This window comes from Acipenser ruthenus, chromosome 3 (assembly GCF_902713425.1).
Source record: "Acipenser ruthenus chromosome 3, fAciRut3.2 maternal haplotype, whole genome shotgun sequence".
In the NCBI taxonomy this organism is placed as follows: Eukaryota; Metazoa; Chordata; class Actinopteri; order Acipenseriformes; family Acipenseridae; genus Acipenser; species Acipenser ruthenus.
The window spans coordinates 14,791,514-14,817,034 of record NC_081191.1 but is presented as its reverse complement, the minus strand read 5'-3'; the positions used below and the strand labels follow the sequence as shown (position 1 = coordinate 14,817,034).

The 25,521-nt window shown below is 39.8% G+C and overlaps 1 protein-coding gene across 1 annotated transcript in view; it reads left to right on the top strand.

Annotated features, from left to right (window-relative positions):
- Window positions 1–6,460: 6,460 nt before the first annotated feature.
- The window catches only part of triqk (triple QxxK/R motif containing), a 44,402-nt gene continuing 25,341 nt past the window's right edge, over window positions 6,461–25,521 (top strand). Inside the window, exon 1 of the mRNA XM_034058980.3 lies at window positions 6,461–6,615. The gene's annotated coding sequence lies outside the window, so the exon portion shown is untranslated. The remainder of the gene's footprint in view (window positions 6,616–25,521) is intronic.

Below are 25,521 nucleotides of genomic sequence, written 5' to 3'. Positions count from 1 at the left end.
TTCAGAGGGAATGAACAGGTTTATAAACATGCATGACAAGTGCCATATTATAGTAATAAATAGGATGGGATAAGAACCAGTAATAAAACCTTAAGTGGGAACTTTACTCTTAGATGGATAGCAGATTTAACTGCCTAGATTATAAAGTGTTCTGTACCACAATGTCATGTATATTTTGAGACAAACATAAATATAAATATGGTTGGAGGATCTGTACATTTTGCATCTTTGCTCTAACTGGCCGGGGGTCTGTAAAATGGATGTTGTGATGCATATTAATACAACTGTGCCTGCCCCTCTGAACCTGTGTGAGCAGGTAGGACAGATGAACCAATCAAAATGCTGAATATTGGGAGAGGAGTCGGGAACTGTGAAATGTTTGTGGTTGAACACGTTCGACTGAAATCGTCAATGTTGTGAATTCAGAAAACATTTTGACTGGAAGACTGGTTTATAACCAGTGTTAAACCAAAATAACTAGTAAAAACTGATTTACGACCAGGGATATGCAAATAAAAATATAAAAACAATCACGATTCTGTTGAAAAAGATATTGCAGGCATACCAACAACAAAGCAGAAAGCTTAGGAAGCACTGCGTTTTAAACCATACAGCCTATTCAGTAACACTTTAATCGATGAATTCATTGGAATAGAATATGAAATAATGTTAAAGATAATATATGATTCCATAGAAATGTCCACATCTTATTGTAAACCATTATCAATATAATGCAAATATATTAAAAAGGGAACTCTATATGTTTAAAATGTGCATTTCCGTTGTTATACACCTCTGGTTCCAAAGGATTAGTCTTCATTTCTCCCAAGAAATGCAAGTTTAATTCTGCCAAGAGTAGTAGCCTATTTATAATATTCTCCTACATCTCAAGGCCATTCTTTTTGGTGAGATATTGTAGAAAAACTGTCAACATGGCTCAAAACAACACAGTCACTATTGTTTGAAACTGGACTTGGTTTGGGTAGGAATATCTGAGTTATTTAAACAAATGATTAGCTTCACTCTGTATAATTTTCTGTTTCAGTTATCACATGCAGGTTACTTTTTACAACTCAGAAGTTTAGCGCACCACTGTAGTCTTCTCAGTATCAATTCTGAACTCTAAGTACATCAGGTAAACCAGATTCTAACTGTTAACCCACCCCCCTAGAACTGTCTGTCTCGAATAGATGCAGGAAATGTCCATCTACTAGGGACAGAGCGTTGCAGGGAGACAGGCTAAAGGGTACACTCTGATGTATGCATCTACTTAGATCTTGCACATCTCTAGTGAGGCCACACAGTCCTTTAAACTTTTAAGAGTTTAAGAATACATAGCTGACACACCCATGTTTCCTTGTTCTTTAAATGGCTGTGCGTTTCTTTAGACACTATTAGGACTCATGTCAAACACCAGAATGAAATTGCACTGAAAATATACATGTCATAGTTTCATATTCATTTGAGCCAATTCCATTACCTCAAATTCACCAATAAGAAAGAATCATATTGTACTTTTTTTTTTTTGGCAGTACTGTGCTTTTTGTGTTTATTTTGTACACTGCTTATGCATATCTTTCTTTAATTCTCCTCTATTACCACTACAGGGCTTTCTGTATTCTATAGTTTTTATAGGCACTAGACTAAGCAATAAGCCATGGACAAATGTCACAGATAACTACATCAAATACTGTGTTAAAGTGTTCAATATATGTGTTCTCAGTGAGTAAATGATGAATTATATGGGTATATTATAACCAGATTACTATTAGTTACTGCTGTGCACCATGTAAATTCAGCAGAGAAAATCATTTTAAACTTCAATAGGTTACAATCAGTGGCAAGCAACTCTATAATCCACATGTTGCCCTAGGCAGTGATGAAGCAGGATACAATTACAGAAACTAAATTCAACACAGTAAACAAAAGAAATGTAATTTATTCCATCTTTACAGATGCCCTATCACTTCCCACTGGGCTGCTCCAGGCTGCAAAACAAACCCTTTGAATGAGCTTTTATTGCTGCAGTGAGCATGTAAATTAAGCATGCTTATAACATCAAAATTCTTAGGTTGGTATCTTTGTTGGAAATGCAAATACATAACGTTGCCTTTGCTGCTACACTACAGTATTAATATTCTGAATTCAAAATATAAGATCCACTTACTAGGGGTGTAATGGTACACTGATGTCACGATACGATGCATATTGCAATATGCAGGTCCCATACAATATATAATATGATACATGTGATGGTCCTGATGAGCTGCTTTTATGGTGCATAATAAGATCATTAAAAGACAATGATAGGGAAAGTGTGTATTCACACCAATTATAAAATGCATGTATTCTTCATTCAAAAACCACTTTGTGAAATGCAATGAGCTATGGTGTGGTTTTTGTTTTGTGTCATGATACAAACAGTAGCTGTATTACCATATGATATATCATGTAAAGAAAGTACCATGATTCATTAAGACACAATGAAACGTTACACCCCTACCACATACAGAGACTGAGCTTCATCTACTCACGCAGAAACATTCAGTGCCTGTGTTTCACATCATTAAAGGTATAATGTTGTAGTCCCCTGTGAATGCCTGTTCAAGCCAAGACCCTAAAAGTGGCATAGCCATCTTGTGTGCAGGTATGTGTGCTCTGAAATAAAAAGTAAGTACCCCACAGACAACACTCACCTTCCTAAGCCTCTTTTTTATTTTCATTACAATATGTACGAATGTTACATTTTTATCTAGATCTTGATTTTTTTAAAAATCTAAAACTAGGTTTTACTTCTGTTTAAATTGACTTTTTTAGACAGCAGACCTAAATCTATATGAATCTATCTTAGCTACATAGTAATTGAAAGTATATGGCATTACCATGTCAATAAATCAGTACTGGCTTCATGCCCAATGATGTACCTTGGTGCAACCACACTCGTGGCTCTAAACCTTTCTGATACAATATTATTTCCACTTCAAAACTCAGTGGTGAGGATTTCTCAGCTTATGGTAATATATTTGTTGGGGCCAGTAAGCATACTGTTTGCTTGTTCATCAATGAGTCTTTACATTTCATGCCTGTCAAGTTCTTTTAATCTGACCGTGAGACTCACAGTTCTTCATTTGAACTCACAGTCGGGAATGCAAATCTCAAGTGTTTTTCGTAATGTCCCAAAGTGACCTGCCTGCCTGATCTGGTCACTGCGGTCACAGCTAAATGTAATCAGATCTTGGCTTCCATCCCATGGCTCTGAAAATGTAAATTCCACATGGTGATGATGACAGGGCTGTGATCATTGCACCCGCTGGCTCGTGGGGCTGCTTGTGAGATGCATAACGGACAAATATTTGCACGGCTACAGAATTCCATTGGCTCACCGGGCTGTCATTCGAATAATTGATGTGTGCTGTTGGGCTATAATTCTCACTCAGGGCCCTATTTGAATGGTTGTACCCAGCACTTTATGATCACACTGTCTGCACTAATTATTTGACAGGTGCTTGTGTGGAGAGATCAGTCAGGGAAAAAGAGATTTATCAGTATATTGTGATAAAAAAAAAAAACTGTGTCACCAGGCATTATTCACAAGAAACAATAAAGTGCTGTGCCTTCTATAGTAATGTTAAACCTTAAACACTGAAATTCACCAGATAACGGGACACATTCAAGTGATCTAATCAGTGGCGGATCGCAATACCCTTGTTGTTGAATTATTTAAGACAAATAAGCTAGGTAAATGTAACTGGGAATGATGACACAAGGGGGATTTCTGAGCACTAGTACTCTGTTATATATATACACACACACACACACATATATACACCACCCACTCCAATATAAATCCGATATATATCGAGGGCTGCGATATAGCAAGAGACCCATAGAAAAACAAACAGGCTAACAAATACTGTACTATCACTCCCTCGTTTTATCGAGGGCATCAGGGTCCAATATAAATCCTCTATGTTATAACGACGGCAGCGATACATCGAGAAACACATAGCAAAAAAAAAAAAAACAGATAACTGTAACTGTAATAAGCATTTAAATGCACTTTCTTGTTTACAGATATAGAAAACAGGCAAGCACTGTATACTCCATGGCAAACTGTAAAAGTAATACATTACATACTGCACCAGTATTAGTGAACAAAATTACATGAGCAAATCAAAAGTAAAACAAAAAAAGCATTATAATTTAAAAAAAAAAAATCAGTGACTTCATTTTGTTACAGTAGTCAGTCAGTGCCACTGGGGAAAGTAATCAGTTCCTTTTTTTCTGCTTGTTTTTCATGTTCATGTGGATGTCCTGACAAATGCCCATCATGTTACGGATCTGCATCAGTTGAATTGTATTGACTTCTGAAGCATCGCAGCTCTCAAGGAATTGAAAGACTGTCTGTAAACCCTGTAAAGCTTCACTGGCACTTGCACGGTCCCCACAGTCTCTGTGTTTTCTTCGTCGCTGTCATTTTACAGTTGACTCGCCAACTTTCAAATCACGAGCAACATCCACTTGCTTAGCTCCACTTTTCAATCGCTCAGTAGCTTTCAGTTTTTCTTCTACAGCTACGTTGTTTTGTTTAGGGCATTTTTGTTCTACATACAGTATGTACACAGCCAGTAACGTTTGAGCTCTGTACAGCAAATTCAACCAGCAAATGATCGATGATCTAATGTGGTGAATAATATCCAGAGGCATGCGCAGTTAAGACTGTAAGGACCGAGATATATCTGAACCCGCAGCATAGCGAGGGGCGATATAACGAGGGGTGGTGTATATATACTGTATATAGTAACAACCTTTGCGTCTTTGAGTGAAACAAGACTCAGGGAGACCAGGTGGGATTCCAGATTTGACCAGTTTATTGTTAGCAAACTGATAGAAACATTGAATCCCTGTTTGGGGCCAGGGTTCAAGCCAAAATAACAAGTTTCCTATTCCCTCACTTAACAGTCTTTGTCTCACTCTCCCTCACTCACTGCTAACTTCTTTCTTCACATGCACTCTCACTCTCTGCTCTTCAGACTCACTTCTGGGTTCTTTCACTGCTTCACAGCTAAAAGCCTTCTCGCATGCCTCTCTGTGTCCCTCACAGTCTCACAGCAACCACTCCAGTCAAGTCTTTGCGCATTCTCCTCCTTGAGGTTTGTCTCACCCTCACCCCCCCCTGCGCCCCATACACACACACACACTCTAACGTTGTGTCCCGTTCGCGTACAATACACATAACACTAAACGACTGCAGGGTGGGTGGGTGGGCGGGTTCACAACCAATTGGGCTTGCATTTTTTTATTGTTCTTGAAAAAATGGGTTTGGGCAGGTGCCTCATTTTTGGGCTAGTTTGGGGCATTTGTGCGATTACATATTTTGCATGGTTTTAAAGTCTTAACAATATTTTTAAGCAAAATACTAAGCTATATGATACACAATCCTTAGTGTTTACATCACTGTTGCTAAACATTGAAACAATAACACGCATCAACATCTCTGGCTATGACGTACACTGCATTATGGGTAATGTATGTTCTGTGTGCCTGGTAACAGAAAATATATACCGATACAAAATATATGGGAAAGAGTGGAAGTCTGATGGTGAATTAAACGTAGATAGTGTTCTCTCAGATTTCATTTCTTAAAGATAACAGTTGAAATTGAATGGGACTAAAACTGACATACTCCACATTTGATTTGGACTGCAAAGAAACAACCTAACTTCAGCCTCATTTACAGCAGGCATTCTCAGGAGCTGCTGGCAAAGTTTGACAGCAGCATGTATTACGGCTAATGCAAACTATTTCAAGGTGACTGCACGTATACATAGTTTAATGGAAGTTTAAAGAATTACGCATTTTAGCTCATAAAGGACCTTTTCTTTACATTTTATACATATATATCCTCCTCACACATACCTGTGTAATCAGAATTCAGGTAGGTTAGATTATTGTTCTGTTTTAAATGCAAAGCTTTATTGATGTATAATATAAACTATAATAGGGAAAGCAATTTAATTTTTTTAAATTAAAATAGTTTTATTAATGTTATTATAACACTGTCACTGATATGTCTAAACTATGTTTTAAAATGAACAACATATCACAGTCAAGAGTAAATCATATCTTCAGGTCTGTTTATAACCACTCAGATAGGTGACATAACAATGTGGACATGAGAATTATGTGGTCCTTCTATGGTAGGTCTTAGTATAGGGTTGACTGACACAGCAGGGCAAAAAAAATAAATCTTAACTGGATGTTAACCAAGACTTTAAGATACTGTATATTTTCTTACCGCCCTTTAGAAATGATTGAAGCATGGTATAATAGCACTCCTTTACTAGCATTTTTCGTGTGGCCCGTTATTTATAAATACCTTGTATAAATCAAGTTGCAAATGTACTAAATTGCAGTTTGTGTTCGTTCGAGTGTTGTTTGTTAAATCCTTTACTTCCTGTAATTGCAGAAGCAGGATGCAGGCTAGGCAAAAAAAAAAAAGAGAGAATAGGGCGCGGCGTGGGTAAAGCAGCTGATTGGTTAGAGAGAAAAAAAAGGTGACGTGGAGCTGAAACAGGAACGTCTGAAACTGCAGGATCTGGGAATAACAAACAGGTAAAGTTGCTGTGCACTTCTAAATGACAAACGCATGCATATGTAAAACCATTTTATTTTTGAGTTGAAATGTTTATTTTCCATGCGCACTGATACTGATTACATTCAACGAGCACTGGTCATTTTGTTCCAGGATACGTGTACAGTGTAGTGCTTTGAGACTTGCACAATCTAGTAGTTGTCAGATAATTCCGCCCCATGCAGTGCGATTGGTGTTTAATAACAAAACCTGAAAGCTGATTGGAGAACGACGCTGCTTGTTGGCAAACTTGCAGCCAGTTGTGTGTTGGGTTAGGCTGATTTTGTTGCGTTGGCATTTGGAAGGGATGCAGGAAGGAATTGTTAGTACACAAAGTTAGGGTGAGGAATAAGCAGTATGAACTTTTTTTTTTTTTTAAATGCATTTTATTAAAAATATGTATCGTAAAACGTGCAGAGGTGGCCCTAAATTTTATAGGACATGAAAAATGCAAATACGGAACGATTTTTATTTCACAAATAAATACATAAATTATGCTCGTATTACACATTGTTGTTTTGTTTGGTCTTGGCAACACAGCAGAACCCAACAGATTTATTTCAAAGCAAGGAAACGATGGCCACACATTTTCATTGCAGTGTAGTATTTAATTCCTATACTTAACTGCATCCAGCCTATTCCCTTTACTCAGGGGTCAGTAAAACAATTAATAGTGTGAGCATAGGTAAGGTCTGGATATTTCTATTGCATTTCCTCATTACTTCGATTAAGTGGGCTGTTCTTAACTGTCAGGCCAAGCAATGCACTCAGCACTGAGTTTGCACTGTGAATATATCATAATACTGGCGTATGGGTATGATCAAAGCATGAGCACACATTTGCACCTACTTGCTCCAAATGGAAAATATTATTAAAATAATGCATAATGCTTTATAGGTCAACCAAACATTATCCCGACCATACATGACAATATGAAGGATAATGTTAACAAAATGGTTACACAAAACCACTGTGTCAAACCAGACCTTACGTTTGACCACAGTAGATTTAATCAAAATTAATATCAACCACGTGTGTGTGTGTATATATATATATATATATATATATATATATATATATATATATATATATATATATAGTAGCGATCCTGGGGGGGAAGAGGAATCAGGATAGTGTAGAGAGTGTGTGTGCATGCATGCAAGGGGTTGCATGGTGGTGTATGCGTGCAGGGGTGGCGTGTTGGGTGTGTGCGTGCAGGGGTTACGTGTTGGACGGGTAGATTAAAGGAAAAATTACTATAATCATTTTCATTTCCGACTCCCAGTTCCCTTCCTCTACTTTATAATTTCATTTTATTAATGAATTGCTATACAATAAAACGGCTTGAGCCTTCATCTACTCATGGTTGCAGTCTCATTTCTGTCCCAAAAAAACCTGAAAATGCTACTATATATATATATATATATATATATATATATATATATATATACACACACACACACACACACACAGTGCCTTGCAAAAGTATTCAGATCCCTGATCAATTATTGTAAGGTGACATTGGTTTTATGTTGGGAAATATTTTTAAGAAAAATAAAAAACTGAAATATCTTGCTTGCATAAGTATTCAACCCCCATACATTAATATTTGGTAGAGCCACCTTTCGCTGCAATAACAGCTTTAAGTCTTTTGGGGTAAGTATGTACCGGCTTTGCACACAGTGTCAGAGTGATTTTGGCCCATTCTTCTTGGCAGATTTGCTCCAGGTTGTTCAGGTTGGTTGGACGACGCTTGTGGACCGCAATTTTCAAATAGTGCCACAGATTCTCAATGGGGTTGAGATCAGGACTTTGACTGGGCCACTGTAGGACGTTCACCTTTTTGTTCTTGAGCCACTCCAATGTTGCTTTGGCCTTGTGCTTGGGATCATTGCCCTGCTGAAAGGTGAATTTCCTCCCAAGCTTCAGTTTTTTAGCGGACTGAAGCAGGTTCTCTTGCAGTATTTCCCTGTATTTTGCTCCATCCATTCTTCCTTCAATTTTAACAAGATGCCCAGTCCCTGCTGATGAGAAGCATCCCCACAGCATGATGCTGCCACCACCATACTTCACTGTAGGGATGGTGTGTCTTGAGGCATGGGCAGTGTTAGGTTTGCGCCACACATAGCGCTTTGAGTTTTGGCCAAAAAGCTCTATCTTGGTCTCATCTGACCACAAAACCTTTTCCCACATCGCAGCTGGGTCACTCTCATGCTTTCTGGCAAACTCCAGACGTGCTTTCAGATGGTACTTTTTGAGTAACGGCTTCTTTCTTGCCACCCTCCCATACAGGCCAGTGTTATGCAGAGCTCTTGATATGGTTGACTGGTGCACCATTACTCCACTCCCAGCCACTGAACTCTGTAGCTCCTTCAAAGTGATTGTTGGCCTCTCTCTGGCTTCTCTCACAAGTCTCCTTCTGGTTTGAGCGCTGAGTTTTGAGGGACGGCCTTTTCTTGGCAGTGCCTGGGTGGTGTGATGCAGCTTCCACTTCCTGATTATTGATCCAACTGTGCTCACTGGGATATCCAAACACTTGCAATATTATTTTGTACCCTTTCCCTAATCTATGCATTTGTATTACTTTATCTCTAACTTCTATAGATTGCTCTTTGGTCTTTGGTCTTCATTTTCCTTCAGATTCACAGCCTGACCAATGATCCTTCAATAGTGGGGTTTTTATCCAGAAAATGTGACAGCAACTTTAATGGTTCACAGGTGGAGGCCAATGGTAAGGTAATTGTGTCCTCATTAGGGCAATTTCTTTCATCGGTGTAAACTGGGAGCTTCCACAGCACAGGGGTTGAATACTTATGCAAGCAAGATATTTCAGTTTTTTATTTTTCTTAAAAATATTTCCCAACATAAAACCAACGTCACCTTACAATAATTGATTTTGAGTTTCAGTGTTTTAAAATAAAATATCAAACAGAACGAAATTTCAATGTACCATTTGTAATTCAGTAATATGAGAGAATTGGTCAGGGGACTGAATACTTTTGCAAGGCACTATGTATATGTATATATATATATATATATATATATATATATATATATACACAGTATATATATGACAGGGGCAGACCCTGTCTGTAAAGAAAGTGTTTGGTGTTGTGTTTTGGTGGTGGTTGGCAGGTATGGGGTTAAATCCTGTCCCTACCAAATACATGTGAGAATGTGGCTGTTCCCAAATAAGATAATTGGTTAACTGGGAACAGCCACAAAGTATGAAAAGAGAGCTTGAAGTGCCATTAAGGTGGACTGCCAGGGAGCTGGTAAGAAGGGGAGATAGAGTGTGTGCGTGCGTGGCAAAGAAAGTATTGTGCGTTTGTACCAGAAGTAACCGTGTGTGACCGGTAAACAGCTTAGCTGTCCAGTATAGTTAAATGTTAAAGAGTGGTTTTGTTTGGAAAACGGCTTAGCCGTCCCAACCCTTTAGTTAAGGAAACGTGTGTTTATTCTAGGCCTCCAAGTTTTGTTTTATTTGATTTTGTGTTTAATAAAAGTGCACTAAAGTGCTTGAAAACGTGCAGTGCTTGTGTCTGGGTCTGATAATTGAAGGGGCAAACGCGGTGGTACAGGGAGGCTATGATCACAGTACAATATGCAGATGTTGGAGCCGACATACAAATTCAGATAGTGTGGTCTTCACTCATGCTTATCTTATTGATTTCTATAAGGTTCAGGAACTTTCATAGCCAATCATGTTGTCTGCTCCAGAGGTTTTTGGGGATTAAGCCTTTATGTAATTGATCTCTGCAGTGAGAATATGTGCATGTTCACTCTTTTTCAATTAGGGGTTGCAAACTCATCCCAGTTTTTTCGATGAAGAGATTCTCTCACAGTGGGGGCACCTAATAATAATTGTACTTCAGCTGTGTACCTGAAGCCTAGTATGATAAACAGCAGGAAAATGCATGTTCATTAGTGCTTGTAATTGATGTCAGGTCCACTGGCAAGAGCAATGGACAATGTAATTAAATAATAATGATGATACTACGACTACTAATAATAATACTAAAGAAAAATAGACAGTAATATACAAATATTATTTTTGGAGAGTGAGTATGAGCAAAAATAATACTTGGCCAACAGACATGGCCTACACATTCTGTTATATTATTGTAGAGGTGTTTGTACTGCAGTTGGGCTTATGTCTGTTTTGATTATTAATCTTATATGTTACTGTAAACCTGCTACCACCGCTACTACGTTTCGGTTTCTGGATGATAAAATAAAATGTTGTTTTATAAATATATATATTTATTTTGCAAGCATCAGAATCGCTGTCAGAGAAATGCCATTTGGGGATTAAGAAAATCTTCAGCCTACATCTCTATCACACAGAGCCCTTTGTAGTACATCTTCTTTTTAGGAGCCCCATTCTCTATGATAATTTCTTCACAAAAAGCACTGAGCACAGCCTTGGGCTGTTTTGCTCCCTTACCTTTGTTCTTCTAGTCAGTATAATACTCCATGGATCAAAGTTTTCCCTTATACCACTGGAGCACACTTTTTGTGACGCAATGCAAGCCATTGCATGTATTAAGATTTTTGTTTCTTGCAATGCAAGGTGTGTAATGTATATAATGGGTACAGGGCATGGCTGATTTGTTTAAACAATCCACTCTAACATTTGTAGCTACAGTAGTAACAAGAAAGTTAAGAACCAGTATTGAGTCAGCTGCACCACAGTCGTTATTGTTTGCTGGTCTGAAAAAGAAAAAAGGTTATAAAAATGAATCCAAATTGAGAGGGTTCACACAATTTACCTCAAGAATGAACCAAACGGTCTTTTCCAATAAAGGGTACACAACAATAGACCCACACATTGATTTCTAATGTTATGTATGTTTTTTTTAGTTAATGTTATGCACTTAATTATTTAAAAACAGAACATTTATTTTAGTAGTACTGAAGAAATAGTTGCTAGTAATAATTTGGATACTTGTGAAGGAACATGCCTATTATCTTGGTATGTTAATTCTACCTCCTTTTGTTTGTCCTAATGGAATTAGCGATGCCCTTAGTTTATGATCCTAAGAGTAGAATTACGAAAGGCTCAGGTGTGTTAATAGGATATGGTCCATGACCCATTAACATCCTGACCCATATATACATCTCAGCTCTGCTCATCAAAGGCAGTGAGACCTTGAGCAGCATAAGCGGGGTAAGGGTCAGGTGGGGAATGAGATTGGCAATTCACATCCTGAGATCCCTTCCCTGCAGACATCCTCACTCCCTCGTGCAAAAGAAGCACCTGACCCGTTTAGATCCGCTTTATTTTATTTTTCTAATTACAAAAATTGTATTCACTCTATATATATATATATATATATATATATATATATATATATATATATATATATATATATATACAGACGTGCTCAAATTTGTTGGTACCCCTCCACAAAAAACGAAGAATGCACAATTTTCTCTGAAATAACTTGAAACTGACAAAAGTAATTGGCATCCACCATTGTTTATTCCATATTTAATAGAAATCAGACTTTGCTTTTGATTTTTTATTCAACATAATATTGTAAATATAAAACAAATGAAAATGGCATGGACAAAAATGATGGGACCGCTAACCTAATATTTTCTTGCACAACCTTTAGAGGCAATCACTACAATCAAACGTTTTCTGTAGCTCTCAATGAGACTTCTGCACCTGTTAACAGGTAGTTTGGCCCACTCTTCCTGAGCAAACTGCTCCAGCTGTCTCAGGTTTGATTGGTGCCTTCTCCAGACTGCAAGTTTCAGCTCTTTCCATAGATGTTCGATAGGATTCAGATCAGGACTCATAGAAGGCCACTTCAGAATAGTCCAATGTTTTGTTCTTATCCATTCTTGGGTGCTTTTAGCTGTGTGTTTTGGGTCATTATCCTGTTGGAGGACCCATGACCTGCGACTGACAGAGCTTTCTGACACTGGGCAGTACGTTTCGCTCCAGAATGCCTTGATAGTCTTGAGATTTCATTGTGCCCTGCACAGATTCACGGCACCCTATGCCAGGCGCAGCAAAGCAGCCCCAAAACATAACCAAGCCTCCTCCATGTTTCACTGTAGGTATGGTGTTCTTTTCTTTGAAAGCTTCATTTTTTCATCTGTGAACATAGAGCTGATGTGACTTGCCAAAAAGCTCCAGTTTTGACTCATCTGTCCAAAGGACATTCTCCCAGAAGGATTGTGGCTTGTCAATATGCATTTTAGCAAATTCCAGTCTGGCTTTTTTATGTTTTTCTTTCAAAAATGGAGTCCTCCTGGGTCTTCTTCCATGGAGCCCACTTTCGCTCAAAGAGCGACAGATGGTGCAATTAGAAACTGACGTACCTTCACCTTGGAGTTCAGCTTGTATCTCTTTGGCAGTTATCCTTGGTTCTTTTTCTACCATTCGCACTATCCTTCTGTTCAATCTGGGGTCGATTTTCCTCTTGCGGCCGCGCCCAGGGAGGTTGGCTTCAGTTCCATGGACCTTAAACTTCTTAATAATATTTGCAACTGTTGTCACAGGAACATCAAACTGCTTGGAGATAGCCTTTACCTTTACCATGCTTGTCTATTATTTTCTTTCTGATCTCCTCAGACAACTTTCTCCTTTGCTTTCTCTGGTCCATGTTCAGTGTGGTGCACACAATGATACCAAACAGCACAGTGACTACTTTTCTCCATTTAAATAGGCTGAATGACTGATTACAAGATTGGAGACATGTGTGATACTAATTAAATAAACTAATTAGTTTGAAATATCACTATAATCCAATTATTTATTATCTTTTCTAAGGGGTACCAACAAATGTGTCCAGGCCATTTTAGAATATCTTTGTAGAATAAGCAATAATTCATCTCTTTTCACAGCTTCTTTGCTTTATTCTATGACATACCAAAGGCATGCAAGTATACATGATAAAATAGCTTTTAATTTCATCACTTTTCAGGAGGAATGAAGCATTATTTCAATGAGCTGTAAGGGTACCAACAAATTTGAGCACGTCTGTATATATATATATATATATATATATATATATATATATATATATATATATATATACAGGGCCATAGTCAGCCATGAAAAATCAGAGGCAGTAAGAATATTTGTTGTAGACACTATACTTAGTTTTAAATTCTAATCTAATAACCAGAAAAAAAAACACCCATTTAGAAAATTAGTTTTTTTTTTTTTTTTTAAACCGATAGACCTGTGTTTTGGCATTATTATTATTTGTTTATTTAGCAGATACCTTTATCCACCTTTACAGAGACTAGGGTGTGTGAACTATGCATCAGCTGCAGAGTCACTTACAATTACGTCTCACCCGAAAGACGGAGCACAAGGAGGTTAAGTGACTTGCTCAGGATCACACAATGAGTCAGTGGCTGAGGTGGGATTTAAACCAGGGACCTCCTGGTTCTAAGCCCTTTTCTTTAACCACTGGACCACACAGCCTCACTTATATTTTACATAGCCTCAGTATATTTTACATAGTGTCTAAAGAAAATGGCTTTCAGAAGGTGGGCAGTGTGCAAAGACATGCTACTGACCAATCAACAATTATGTGGACATATGTAATATGCTAGGAAAGTCAATGCATCATTTGCTTGGCAATGGGCTTAACGACCACGAACCAGGTTGTAAAACAAACCAGCAAAATGGCATTGCGTTAAGGTTTTATTCAGTGATGAACCGAAAAAGTAAATTGCAAATATAAAACTGCTGTACAGTTATGTTTCTACAAATGCATATTTCTTGTGTACAACGAATACAGACAGTAGCCTACTAAACACATCAATCACTTGACATAAGTAAATAGACACAATTTAAGCATACAGTATGTCGAGCTGAACACTGCTTGACTCAACATGAAACAACCATTTTACACCCAATTTCAACCGTGTACTATTGGCCTATTCACGGAGCCCAATGTTTGGGTCTTGGGACTCAGCTGTGGATACACCGCAGAAGGCCCTACATGTATAAGGCATATTTATGTATGGTAAGTTTCAGTGTCTATCAAGGGCAAACCCCCAAACACCTGCCTAAAATGACACAATAATATTCACAACCTAGGTCCTCTAAACTGTTGTATAGAATTGTTAAAATTGGAATAAACTGGGTCAGCTAAACTGCAGTTCACAAGCTGCTTCCACTAGCGGTTTAGAACTGGAATATTAGTAAGCTGGGTTCTCTAAACTGCAGACTACCAAAGGAATATATTATTCCTTACTATTAGGCTGATATGTACTTCATTCTAATCAACAGTATTACTTTGCCTTACCTTGTAAGTCGCTAATAAGCCTTGGTCATTTCAAAGCCATTTGAACATGTTTAACTCACACGGTTAGGGTGGTATGAACTGAGCTGTATGGTGTTGCTGCAGTCTGCAAAGACAGTAAATATTTTGAAGAGCGCAGAGGCTACAGATATCAGTGGGACATGGGAATGAATGTATGCACACGTGATGAAATGCATTTTATTTTGTGGCAAAGTGTAAAAGGGCCTAAAAAAATAATTATTAGTATGATTGCCTCAGGTGCCTCATAGCTGGCTACGGCCTTGTGTGTGTGTGTGTGTGTGTATATACTGTAAATGCTGGTTATTAGCAACCATGATAGACAACTTTCGGTTATTAACAACATTTTCCCAGGAATAAATCCTGTCCCATAGACTTTAATGTTAATGGAATTCTAATATTAGCAACTGCACGCCGCTTATTGACAATTTTATTACTAGTTGCCAGTGCTACAGAGCGCACTTGCATGATTTATGCACATATTTCATGCAGCTTTTATAACAAACTGACTTCACAACTGCGTATTTCTGGCAGACTGAGGCAGAATCGTGGCTTTGAAACTGGCTACGAAGCTGCACACAAAATTGAGATGGATTTACAGTGGGAGGTGGTACATTGTGAAAAGCAGACAACGTTAGACAATTTCTTATTTTAAAATTGTGTTCTTTAGAATTGAGTGTAAGTACAACACACATTTTGTATGTTGCTTTACTCATTGTAAGAACAATTGTAGTACTATTTAAGCCTACTCTTTTTTTGTTTTGTTTTACACACGCTTGAAGTAAACAGTTCCATGTTTGGGTATTTCATGTTGCACATGTTAATTTTTTAACATTGTAACATTTAAAACACATGTATATAAGTGCCATATTTGTACAACTACAGTATATATCGTTCCATATAAATAAACCTGAAAATGGGGACTTTTCGCTTATTGGCAACTTATGGGTTGATGACAACTTTTTGCTGGGAACTGAGTGGTTGTTAATAAGCGACATAATATAATATATATACACAGTTGTAGTCAAAAGTTTACATACCCCAATGAAAATTTATTATTGCTAGAAATGCCAGAAATGCTAATTCAAAAGTATTCATACCCTGACAAGGAAAATCAATAGCTAGTTGAGGCACCTTTAGCAATAGTAACCTCTTTTCAACAATTAGGATATTTGTCAATGAGCTTTTGGCATTATTCTTTAGTGATTTTTTTGACCGTTCTTCAACGCGATATTGTTCTAGTTCATTCAAATTCCGAGGACTTCTCTTGTGCACAGCCGACCTTCAACTCATACCAAAGATTTTCGATCAGATTTAGATCGGGACTTTGACTAGGCCATTCCAGAACCTTTATTTTATTCTTCTTTAACCATTCTGAAGTAGATTTTGATGTGTGCTTTGGATCGTTGTTGTGTTGGAACGTCCAATTGTTTTGTAGCGGAGGGTTTCAGATGATTGGCCAATATCATTTGGTTTGCTATGGAATCCATTTTTACCATATATTGGAACTAAATTTCCTGTGCCATTAGAGGGAAAAACCACCCCATAGAAGGATATTACCACCTCCATGCTGGACAGTGGGTATGGTGTTCTTTTCTTTGTACGCCTCACCAGACTTTCTCCAAATGTAACGACTATCAGCGTGACCAGATAGCTCGATTTTTGTTTTATCACTCCACAAAACCTTTGACCAGGACTCATCTCCATCATTCAAATTCTGTTTTGCAAACTTTAAGCAATGTCCTTGTGACGTTTTCCTAAAGTGGCTTTTTCCTTGGCCTGCGACCATTGAGACCTTCGCCATGCAATACTCAACCTATGGTTGGAATGGAAACCCCAGTCCCACTTGCAGCCAGTTCACTTTGAATATCTTTTGGCAGTCAATCTCAGAGTGTTAGTAACCTTCATCACAATTCTTTTACTTGTTCTTGGTGAAAGAATCTTCTTTCTTCCAGACCGAGGGAGTGTTGTGACAGTACCATGAGTTTTGTACTTCTTGATTATAGAAACATTATATATATATATATATATATATATATATATATATATATATATATATATATATATATATATATATATATATATATATATACAAGAATTGTACTTTTTTTTCAGGTTTTCTGTTAAGTGTCTGCAACCTACACTGGCAGTTTGCATTTGCTAACAGTGTATAGATTTACTGCAACTTATTGTGTTTATGTCTGGCTATAAAGTATGAATTACACTATTATTTATTTACAATAAGAAGTTACGCTGCATATGTACCCCCCACCAGGATAATTAAACACTACAAGTGTCAGTAACACTATAAAGTACTGGTAGGTCACAATGAGTGACATTCAGGTTTCAATGCCATGAAAAATTACAGTTACACCAACTGCAAATGTTGTTTCATTTTTATTGTAGGAACATGGTGCAGTGACATAATATATGATTGGATACTGTCTAACGTTAAGCTCTGTCAGTGTGCACTGGTTCTGATTCGCTAGATTTCAGTTACCTTTGTAGCAATTCCCATGCTACATAATGTGGGTGTAAGTCTCACCCACCTGTCCCTTTAATTAGGGTCAGTAGCCTGGCCAGGTCAAAACTTAATTTCCCATAGTTCCTTGCAACCACCCTCTGTTCATCCTCTCTCCCCATTGGCTCATTCAGATTTCCACCCCTCCAATCTCAGAGCTCCTTAGTAGCCAGCACTTGTAATAAAGCTGGCTAATCAGGCCTGAGGGAGACTCCCTTTCTCAGAGGAATCCATTAAACTACAGCATTTTCTTTACTTAAATTTCAGTGAATCCATTACCATCCTTAGATAATTCCAGTGCATCCGTTTATTTTCTTTTGTCGCTGCACTTTGTCTAAACTGCTCTTTTTGTTTTCACTGTTACTTGTTTAAGTTTAGCTGTTTTTCTAGGTCTGTTTAGTGTTTGTTGTTTTATGTGTGACAGCCTCCATTTTTTCCTAATCCTCCTGATTTTTTTCAAACAACTGTTCACCATTCAACTCAACACTACTGGACAGTCAACAATTTCAACGTACTCAATGTTTTCAACTTTCTACAATCACCATCATTTCGGGACACTTTGCTGGACTGCCTTATTTGTGGGTGAGATCATTTCTTTTTTGTTTGGATTGTTTCTACTTTAATTTGATACTTTGTTTCCTGTTTTTTTTTGTTATTTTGTTACGTTGTATGGATTTCAATTACCCTGCTATTACTGGACTTGTTGGGCCTACCTGTCATTCTCCCACCATCTTTTGTCTATCTGTGTGTGTTGTGTTTGTGAGTGTGGGTTTATTGGAGACCCTCCGGACACTACATTCATTTCTATTTGGTGATACTGTTTAGCCTTCTGTTTGTCCCTACATCTGTACCAGCTTTATTCTTACCTGTTACCTGCAATTATTTGAATTCCTTACTTATCATTATTCATTTCATTCATTTGTTCATTTTTTCATTTGTTGACATTATGGTTCACAATAATAAACCGATTGTTCGTGAAATGGACACCTCTGACGTCCCTGCTTTTGCTGTCTGTCACTCTTGCTGACTTATTTAACTATAGGAATAGGGCCAGTAGTATCTCCTTAGGGAGGACAGTGCAACTGCTTCTCAGTTGTGCAGAGTGATCGTTACAGAATTGGTGGCCCGTACGGGGACCCTTTGTGTCATTAAATTCATATCTAAATTCATCAGTTTAAATTGTTGGGAACTTAATGTCAGAAATGGAAGATCAGACCTTGACTTCGCTAAACTTCTCTGAGATTGGAGATAGACCCCATGTGACTATCAGAGAGCCTATCACAGAGAGAACCACCCACATTAGTGACCTGTACATTACACAGGAAGGGGCAGATCTTTCTGGAGGCGATGATGATGAAGGGAACCTTACTGACAGTGTTGCGATAGGGCAATTGACTGAGCACTGTTCCCATCTCACCGACCGTGTTGAGCAACTGGAAACACAGCTGTCTGAGTTACAGGAGAGCAGCATTAATCGTGAACAGGTCCTGCGAGGTTACATTGAAGGACGCTTTGCAGATATGGAGAATCGAAGGCAAGAGGCCCTTGACGAAATGGATCTGGAAGTGGTGATGTGCCTGAAACGCCGCGATGTGCTGTGGGGAGAAGAGCTGAAGAAACTCTTCAAAAAGACCTGCACCCCTCGTCTACCACTTTCTTTGCCGTCTCTCTCCTCTAGAAAGCAATCTGCACCACAACAGTTCTCCTTTGACGGTGGGTCTGCTGATTACCATGGCTCCAGGACTGAAGGACGTCTTCCCCAAGCAAAGCTGCCCATTAAAATCAACTTCCCAGAGTTTGGCGGGGAGGCCAGCAGCGATGCCATTGACTTCCTGGACAAATGCGATGAATTCCTAGCGCTACGACCCATGACACCAAATCAGATCCTGGCAACCATGTCCAGTGTGCTGAAAGGCTCAGCAAAGAGCTGGTGGGTCGCGGAGCGCAAGGGAATCCAGTCCTGGGAACAGTTCAAGACTGTCTTCCGTCAAGCCTTTCTGCCGTCTGACTTCCAGACCGAAGTGGAAGACCGACTTCGCTCCAGATTCCAACTTCCTGACGAGCGAATCCTTGACTTCGCCTATGACTACCGTGCCCTATGTCTGCGCTGGAAGCCAGACTTGGAGGAGACTGAGTTGGTTTGTCGCATTCTAAACAGCTGTAATCCCAAACTGGCAAGCTGTCTTAGGGGAACAGTGAAGACAGTGGCAGAACTGGTGCGCATCGGGACCCAGGTGGAGAGAGACAACGCTGCTCAGCGGGAATACTGGGTCAAGGCAAAATCCAGCAAAGCCTTTCAGGACAAGAAGAGCCATAAAGGAGCTACGAAGAAGCCGGCAGAGGTCAGCATGGTGAGAAGCCAGGAGAAGAAAAATATAGTTCCTGCTGCAAGCCTGACTCTACTGATCGTGGATGTGGGCGTTCGAGGGCTCCAAGGGCCTGCAGTCCTGGACACTGGGAGCACCTTCACTCTGATGAGAGAGAGTCTCTGGAGGAAGATAGCTCATTCAGGGGAAGAGCTGGAGTCTGCACAGGACCAGTATTTCATGCTGGCAGATGGACAGTCACACCAGGCCAAAGGTCAAGTTCGCCTCACTTACCTTCTCCACGGAGAGATCTGGTTTCTAGGCACATATATCCTACCGGATCATCACCTGACGTTTCCCCTGGTTCTAGGCTTGGATTTCCTGGAGAAAACTCATACCCAGATTGACATTGTCAATAGGCAGTATGGTGTCAAACACCAGAAGAATTTCTCCTACCATCCTTTTTTGCCACGGTATGAGGGGGAAGCTTCCTGGGACAGGTCCTTATCGAGTGTCAGCCTCTACTTCCATACATCTTGCCAGCCACCTACAACCTCTGATCCAAAGCCATGCCAACCGGCGAAGGTGACCATGACCATCACTTCAGCTGAACCATCTCCTGTCGAGCAACAACTCCAGAACCTCCAGCAAAAGTGGTCTTCAGTCTGCACTGATAAGTTGGGAATGACCACCGTCACCCGTCACTCCATCTCCACTGAGGACGAAGTCCCTGTTCGGGGTCGACTGTATAGAGCGTCTCCACTGAAGAAGGCTTTAATCAAGGAACACGTCCAAGACATGCTTCTGGACGGAGTTATAGAGCCATCTAACTCCCCATGGTCCTCTCCAGTGGTGCTCGCAGAGAAGAAAGATGGTGGTTACAGGTTCTGTGTGGACTACAGAAAGCTGAATGCAAAGACTGTCTTTGATGCATATCCCATGCCCCTCATTCATGACATCCTGGAGTCCCTGAGTGGTGCTGCGGTATTCAGTTCCCTTGATCTACGCTCGGGTTACTGGCAAGTGGCGATGGACTCAGCAAGTAGAGCGAAGACTGCGTTTACCACACCCTTTGGTTTTTATCAATTTAATGTAATGCCATTTGGGTTAAAAAATGCTGCAGCCACTTTTCAACGGCTGATGGAGAGAGTGTTAGGAGACCTCCGAGGGAAGATCTGTTTCGTCTACATAGATGACATCATTGTCTATTCAGCAAACTCAGCACAGCATCTTCAAGACCTCGAAGCTGTCTTCCACAAACTTCATCTGGCCCGTCTTACTCTCAATCTCAAAAAATGCCACTTCTTTAAACACACTCTCCATTTCCTTGGTCATGTGGTTTCAGGTGAGGGTGTAGCTGCTGATCCCCACAAGCTCCAAGCCATCCAGGAATATCCCATTCCTACCAACTTGAAGGAGGTTCAACGGTTCCTAGGTTTGGCAGGGTGGTACCACAAGTACATCCCCAGGTTTGCGGATATTGCTGCCCCTCTTAACAACTTGAAAAAGAAAGATGTCCCCTGGAAATGGACAGGAGAGTGCCAGAAGAGTTTCAAACTCCTCCAAGAAGCTTTGATCAGTCCTCCAGTCCTCGCTCACCCGGACATCAACAAGACGTTCCGAGTCTTTACTGATGCCAGCGATGTAGGACTTGGAGCGGTTCTGACTCAGCTAGAAGGAGATGATGAGAAGGTAATAGCCTACGCCTCCAAATTACTGAACTCTGCCGAAAAAAACTACTCCACATCTGAAAAGGAGTGTCTCGCTGTCGTGTGGGCAGTAGAAAAATGGCGGCATTATCTGGAGGGGATGGAGTTTGAGGTTGTCACTGACCACGCTGCACTCTCCTGGGCATTCAATAACCCAAAAACCTCTTCCAGACTGACCCGCTGGACTCTTCGCCTACAACAATTCACTTTTACCGTTATTTACAGGAAAGGTAGTCTGAATCTTGTACCTGATGCACTCTCCAGAGCTCCACTTGTACCACCTTCAACTCCTTCTGCGTCAGTGTGTGCTAGCAATTCCCCTGCGAGTAGCATGGATCTTCCCACCACCATGGATCAGATTGCGGCCGCTCAGTCCAAAGACCCAGCTATCTCTGACATCATCAATGACATTGCTTCCAATACTGCCAATGATAACCGCATCTCCTTCATCCAACAGCAGGGACTTGTGTATCGCCGGGTGCCCATTCCTAAACAAGGATTCCGATACCAGCTGGTAATTCCGGAACAGCTGACGGATTCCTTCCTCCACCACTACCATGACAACCCTTTGGGAGGTCACCTGGGCAGGATGAAGACCCTGTTGCGCATGCTGGAGGTTGCATGGTGGCCCTCCATCCGTAAAGATACATGGCGCCACATAAAGGAGTGTCAAACCTGCCAGAAGTACAAACCGTCCAACACCAAACCTGCAGGTCAACTCCAGTCCACTACTGTGAAGGAGCCCGGAGAGATGCTGGGTCTGGGCCTAATGGGACCTTTCCCAAGAAGTAAAAAAGGTAACACTTACATCCTGGTCATTGTTGATTACTTCACAAAGTGGGTTGAGCTGTTTCCATTGCGGGACAGTAAGACCACCAAAATTGTGAACATTTTGACGCAGGAAATATTCACTCGATGGGGAACACCGCAACACATTCTTTCAGACCGTGGACCTCAGTTCACGAGCCAGCTACTCGCAGAGGTGTGCAAGACCTGGGGAGTCGTACAAAAACTCACCACCAGCTACCACCCACAGACCAACCTGACAGAACGCGTGAACCGCACCTTAAAGACCATGGTTGCATCTTTCGTCGGGAAAAACCATCAGCTGTGGGATCAGTGGCTACCCGAGTTTCGTTTCGCCCTCAACACCGCCAAACATGAAACCACAGGCTTCTCTCCTGCAGTACTAGCGCTCGGAAGGACCATCAGAGGCCCATTGGACCGATTAATCGCTGTTGCTCCTGCTCCATCCACCGATCCCTACCAACTGCTAGATCGCCAGCAGCAGATTGCCGAAGAGGTGAGGGATCACGTTGCCAAAGCTCAGAAACGGCAAGCTCGAAATTACAATGCCCGGAGAGCACACTGTCAGTATGAAGAAGGTGAGTTAGTCTGGATAAGATCTCACCCCTTATCTGATGCCTCCGGAAAGTTTTCCGCAAAACTTGCCCCTAAATGGTTTGGGCCAGCTCTTGTAACCAAGAGACTTGGACCCAACAACTACAAAGTCAAGTGGGGGGAGCCAGATTATTTCAAAGAGGATACTGTCAATATTGTTAATTTAAAACGCTACTATGGCGTTCGTCCCTTGCACCTCCAGTGTGGGGGGGGGGGGGGGGGGAATATGTAGCAATTCCCATGCTACATAATGTGGGTGTAAGTCTCACCCACCTGTCCCTTTAATTAGGGTCAGTAGCCTGGCCAGGTCAAAACTTCATTTCCCATAGTTCCTTGCAACCACCCTCTGTTCATCCTCTCTCCCCATTGGCTCATTCAGATTTCCACCCCTCCAATCTCAGAGCTCCTTAGTAGCCAGCACTTGTATTAAAGCTGGCTAATCAGGCCTGAGGGAGACTCCCTTTCTCAGAGGAATCCATTAAACTACAGCATTTTTTTTACTTAAATTTCAGTGAATCCATTACCATCCTTAGATAATTCCAGTGCATCCGTTTATTTTCTTTTGTCGCTGCACTTTGTCTAAACTGCTCTTTTTGTTTTCACTGTTACTTGTTTAAGTTTAGCTGTTTTTCTAGGTCTGTTTAGTGTTTGTTGTTTTATGTGTGACAGCCTCCATTTTTTCCTAATCCTCCTGATTTTTTTCAAACAACTGTTCACCATTCAACTCAACACTACTGGACAGTCAACAATTTCAACGTACTCAATGTTTTCAACTTTCTACAATCACCATCATTTCGGGACACTTTGCTGGACTGCCTTATTTGTGGGTGAGATCATTTCTTTTTTGTTTGGATTGTTTCTACTTTAATTTGATACTTTGTTTCCTGTATTTTTTTGTTATTTTGTTACGTTGTATGGATTTCAATTACCCTGCTATTACTGGACTTGTTGGGCCTACCTGTCATTCTCCCACCATCTTTTGTCTATCTGTGTGTGTTGTGTTTGTGAGTGTGGGTTTATTGGAGACCCTCCGGACACTACATTCATTTCTATTTGGTGATACTGTTTAGCCTTCTGTTTGTCCCTACATCTGTACCAGCTTTATTCTTACCTGTTACCTGCAATTATTTGAATTCCTTACTTATCATTATTCATTTCATTCATTTGTTCATTTTTTCATTTGTTGACATTATGGTTCACAATAATAAACCGATTGTTCGTGAAATTGACACCTCTGACGTCCCTGCTTTTGCTGTCTGTCACTCTTGCTGACTTATTTAACTATAGGAATAGGGCCAGTAGTATCTCCTTAGGGAGGACAGTGCAACTGCTTCTCAGTTGTGCAGAGTGATCGTTACACCTTTAACAGTTGGATATTCTGAATTGCCCAAGTGCTCTACCAACAACAAATCTTTTCCTAATATTGTGCAAATTTTATATATTTCTTTCATATATAATATTAATAAAGGGATTTAAAACTATTTGTAATCTTATTTTTTTATTTTTTTTTATTTCACCTGTTATTGTTTGTAGTTGGGAAAATGATGTATTGTGCCTATGTGACGAGGCACACCCCGCCCCTGTGTGTATTTGTGTTATTTTATATTTGTTGTATTATTATTTAAAACGTATTTGTTAATTTGTAAAAGTACAATGTTTTGTTATTGATATTTTGCTCGTGTAGAATGTGACCGCCTCCAGAGTGATTGATTAATTAATTGCTAATTTGGGATATTCACATGTATAAAAACCAGCAGCTATGGCTGAGCGAGGTAGAGTGTTCAGAGGTGGAACGAGAAAGCGACACAGTAAGAACTAGAACCAAATATAAGCAATTGCTATTCGTACTGGCTTTAAACCAGCACGATACTTGTTTTATTTAGTGTCTGCTTTTATTTTGTGTTTTGTATATCTATTTTGGCCAACGTGCCGCTTTGCTTTACAAAATTGTTTTGTTTGTTCAAACATTTTATTTTGTTTATTTCTAATTAAACTGCGCAAGCAGCTCTTTCATTCATACCCCTTTCTGTTGTTGATTTTCATTCATTCCCTGGTCTGATGTCCCCCACAAAGCCTGTACTGTAGTGCTAAAGAATGTGTCTCCCAGCACAGGGTCTTGGGAATTAATTCCTAAACAACAACAAAATCACTTTTACTCCAGTAATATGGACTGGAGAGGAGGGCTATAGTAGAAAATTATTGACCCAAGGGAAGACTATTGTTACCAACAGGGGGCTATAATCCCCAAAGCCACAGGAGGTAACAATAGTATTCTCAAGCGGCATTTCATTTTCCATTATTGCTGAGTCAACAGTACATATTTAGTTAAGAAAATCAGTGAGGCAAGGTTAGATAGTAAATACGACTTTATATATTTTGTTTAAATATAGCTGATACAGTATACGTAAATGAATATTGACATATTTTGTTTAAATATAGCTTATACAGCATGAGTAAATAAGTCATATTTGTTTACATTGTCAAGTTGAATTTCAGAAAGTTCAAAACATTTTTTACTCACCATTTTAGTGTTTGGACCATCTTTCTTTTGTAGTATGTTTTGTAATAAATGTTCTGTTAACTCGAGAATCGGTGTTCAGCTATTTTCTCTTGTGAAGAGTGCAGGGGAGAAAGGTGGTCCTTTGAAAAAGGGCAG